Source organism: Etheostoma cragini, chromosome 15 (assembly GCF_013103735.1).
Source record: "Etheostoma cragini isolate CJK2018 chromosome 15, CSU_Ecrag_1.0, whole genome shotgun sequence".
NCBI lineage: Eukaryota > Metazoa > Chordata > Actinopteri > Perciformes > Percidae > Etheostoma > Etheostoma cragini.
In genome coordinates this window covers 1,712,911-1,717,403 of record NC_048421.1, presented here as the reverse complement: position 1 = coordinate 1,717,403, position 4,493 = coordinate 1,712,911, and positions in this window count along the sequence as shown.

Below are 4,493 nucleotides of genomic sequence, written 5' to 3'. Positions count from 1 at the left end.
GCATTAGGGGTGTAGCCAGACCTCCCCTCCTCAGCGCTAGTCGTTTGAGTGGACTCATAGGAACATAGATCTCACAGACTGGAATATGTCAACTTTTACTCAGTACTATTTCAAAAACACTTCAATTTCTTTATCAAATGCTATAAAATTGAATAAGACGCCCCAAAATGTTACTGTATTGTGTCAGTAAAATAAATGCTATATTGTATGTGGGGTTTTCTTTTGCTGGGTGCATATGTTCGACCAAAATAAGTTCCTTTGAGACTATTTTGCAGAGCCACCGTTGATGCGTCCCGAGCTTAGTGCCGCCCATGACGATTGTTTTTGGTAAAAAAAAAAAATCAACACATCCCAGAGCGTTTTTCATCTCCTATCCCAGAAAGTATCCGCGGTGTAGCCAGACCTTCCTCCGGCAGTGCGAGACTACTGAAGCTTTTGACTAACTGTCGCACAAACACAAACAGGCTGACCTTCCACCACAGCTAACGAGGCCGAGAGACGCCTGTCCGCGAGAGCAAACACTGCCTTACATCAAGAGCTCGCTGACATTTTAATGGTAACAGCCATCTTTGTGAAGCGGGCCAGTTTTGTGCGACTGTTTTGATTACTCACTCTGAGTCACCGACAGCAGCAGCAGCAGCAGAAGCACCAAGGCCTCATGTGCCGCATACCGGGACGGCTGTGCCGGCACAAAGAGCCCAGTAAGACTGAGGCCTATCAATCAAGTGAGGTCACAGCGGGGCAAGCTGAGGGGAGAGTGGGGCGGCCGGCCTTTTGTTGCACGTTGTTGTGTTGCGGCCGGTGACATCATGCTTTGTGGAGTCTGTCATTAAAGAGTGATAAATATCCTCTGGGTGAGATAAATATCCTGTGTGTGTGTGGGTGGGTGTGTGTGGGTGGGTGTGTGTGTGGGTGGGGGGGCATCTGGAGAGAGTCCCTAACCACAAAATGATGTTGAGGATCAGTTAGTGGAACAGAAGGCTTTAGGATAAACGAGTGGTCACACAAAAGAGCTGACAAAAAATAGGAGAAGAAAATTGAGCAATAAAATCTGCGGCTTTCTCGACGAGAATTGAACCACTTTCCATTGTGGGGTGCTGCGGAGAAGAAAAGAAGAAAGTGCTGTATAAAGCTCCTCTATTTGAGTGCTGTCATCCTTTTTTACAAGCATTTGTCAGCATGTTATTGTCACACAAGATGAAGTTAGCAAGTAATAAATTCTCAGCATGGTGGCAGATATCCACTGACTCATCTCGACCTGAGAAGCTGTTTTAACACTTGCACACTCACAAGAACAAACCTGAGTGACAAACCGGGAATCTGAGCCAGCGGCGGTTCAAGTCACTGCACGCTTCTTCTTTTGTTGTTGTTGTTGTTGTTGTTGTTGTTGTTAATGCTGTAAGTCTTGGCTTTTTATCTCCTCTGGTTTCAAAGTGAGGCATCGGTGTGCGGCCAACAAAGAGAGCTCATGATGGCGACAGCTGTGCAGGCAGCTGCGACTCCGGCAGTTCATTTTCAATATAAGACACTTGTCAAGACTCGAGGGGGGGGTGGGGGTGGGGGTGGGGGGCATTGAAAGCATGACGGGGCAATCTGCCATGGAGGTATTGGAGCTTGGGCGATGCGGTGCCAAAAAGGAGGGAGCGCCGGTAGCAAAGTAAAAGTGATGACTCACCAAACTTCCCAAAACCCCCCCTCCCTCCTCCTTGCCTGGCTTACGGGAAAAGGAATGCAGGGTTGTTGTTTTTTTTTTGTCTTTCTTCAGTTGCAGACGTTCATCTTCTTGACAAGCTGCCGGGTCAGAGCCTGGGTTAATGTTTGTCTGTGGGATTGTTTAATCCCTCTCCGTAGGGGGGCCAAATCGGGGGCTAAACGGGTCTAATTGTGTCAGGCGTGACATTTGAGCGTTTTATTTCCGTGGATAGATGTCTGCGTGTAACACACTCAAGCCTTTGTTCTGCATCATAACCATGTCACTGCCGGTGAGTTGGGGATTTACCCAACTGTCAGATGGGATTAGAGGATCAATTCATATGAGCTGCTGAGTTTTACGTTTCCTAAAGAGATTTTAATAGACCACATGCTTCTAAGCCACTTGAAGAACTTCTGAAACTGTTTTATTTGGGGCACAAACAAGATATTACAAAGTCATTGAAAAGGGATGTTATGGCATTGAACCTACATGGAAGCAGTGTGTACTGTATGTTGTGTACAAGAGTGGGACGCAGCATTTTAATTGAAGACGTATCTTTTACCAATTGCTTTAAAATCAATCTGCGGCTTCTTGTCAAGTCCTATTGGGCCTCATGTCTAATCCCCTTTTTCTGATTTTTAATCTATTGTTAATTTTATTTTGTCTATCCTTATCCCTATAACTTCCTATCCCTTACTTGACTTTGATTTCATCATGTCAGTTGTTGTGTATTACATTTTTGTGTCATTGCTTGGCATGCACCTTTTCCTTAATGTTGGTCATCTGTACCGAGTCAGATCTCAGACTATATCTGCCTCGACTCAAAAAGCACTTTGGGTCAACTTCTGTAAATGTGGTATGTCTAAATAAAGATAACCTGCTGTTGTAATAAGAGAAACATCCTGGGCACTGTTACGTCTGTGTGCAGGTTTTTCAGAGCTTGAACTGCATCTCGCGGTCTGCGAATGAGTTTCAGGGCGCACTCACACTCGGCACAGTTACCCTGAGCCGTGCTTTGGCACGGCACAGCACGGCACGGCATGGAGGGATCTCACTAGTCCAGCGGCGTCAAGCTCAGTTTCAGTAAGGCCACACTGGAAAATGAAAATCATCAAGGGCCAGACATTAATAGTCTATTGACATGCTCTTGTTTCATTAAAAAAGTCACATGTAGCTCAGTGTAAATTCTTTCACGAAGACCGAACACTTCTTCACTGCTCTCTTCCTAAATCAAATCAGCTGTTGGAGGTGTTCACTTTCCTGTTAAACCAATCAGAATAGGCCGAGAATTCCAAGGGCCAATCACAGCGTCACAACCCTGCTTTAAATCTGCTTCTCTCCCTGCTGTTGTCAGCTGTTATTTCAGGCAAAGCGTGCAACCCTCCACCTCCTCTCCCACCTCTAGTCATCGCCACCCAAAGGCATTGTGGGTCTTCCTCCTGCTGGACGCTCAGTCGACTCCTTTGGTCTGGTCTTTGGCTCCTTCGCCGCAACCGCCAGTGTCTAGACTCCATCAGGGAGGATTGTCTTGGCTTCCTTACCCCTTTTACAAATTAGTCCTTAACAATGGAGTCTAAAGCTCCAAATACTGTACATATTATCATGCTTATGTACAATAAACTTTTGAAAATCTGCAAACAAGTCTCTCCTGATTGAAATTTCTTTGACTGCCTCACTTAGTCTCAGCAAATCTGCCAAATTCTGCTCTCAGTGTAGTGAAATTACAGTTTGAAAAAACGGTTTCCAATTTATTTTGAACTTCAATTGATGTTCGGGCCAGATCAAAATTTGTGAGGGGCCAGATTTGGCCCCCGGGCCTTGAATTTGACAAGTGCACTAGTCAAACAAACCGGACTGTGGGTGCTCCGGGTTCGGTGTAACCAGACCGAGTGTGAGTGCGCCCTGATGCTGTCACGGGATGTCAATGGTTTTTATAAAGAAGTTCTTCAGTGTCAGCTTCAGAGCGCCTTCTTCTTTTTTTCCTCTGGTCTTCCACTGACTCCCGGTGACCTTTGACTCTTTTCACGGTTGATGCTGTGAGCGGATTTGGTCTGCTGCTCACACACCACAGCTGATGTTGTCTGATGCCGGTCCGTGCTGTTTAACACATGTGTTGTTTTCCACAGTATCCCCTCAACCTGCCCGCATGCCTCTGATTGAAAAGGAATTACGAGGCGAGACAATCTAAAAAGTGAAAAGACCCTAATGTGCCAAATATCCAAATCCACTTTTGCTAGTTCAACGGCGGAAAAAAAGGGTCCATGCGCCGGGCAAATGGTTCGAAAGGGTTGTACTTAGTGTTTCCATCGATCACAGGTGTGTTCTGGCCGTAAGACACAATAAACCAATCAGAGTGTCATCTCCCATTCCCTTTAACAGCCAGGTGAGTTGGTCTTGTGGAGCATTGCTATTACGATGGTTGATTTGCCATGTCATATTTTTACTTGTAATCTTTTGCATGGACTGTATGTGTGTGCGTCTGTGCTTTCCTGTGTGTGTGTGTGTGTGTGTGTGTGTGTGTGTGTGTACCAAGCATAATGTGCGCACCCCGTGCATGAGCCTAGGCCCATTTTATGAATTCACTGTTAAAATAACAATGAAATGCTGCCTTATTGACTTTAGAGGTTTTTGTTGATCAATGGCGCAATCCCTTCCCGCTGCCTCAAGATAGTAATTCACCCAGAATGCACCTGAACACACCTCTCTGTAAGAGCAGCACACCCAGCACGGGCGCTGGATGGGAAACTGAGGACTGTGTTGGTTTTAGAGTAGCAGACACAAAGACACACATACAAGACAG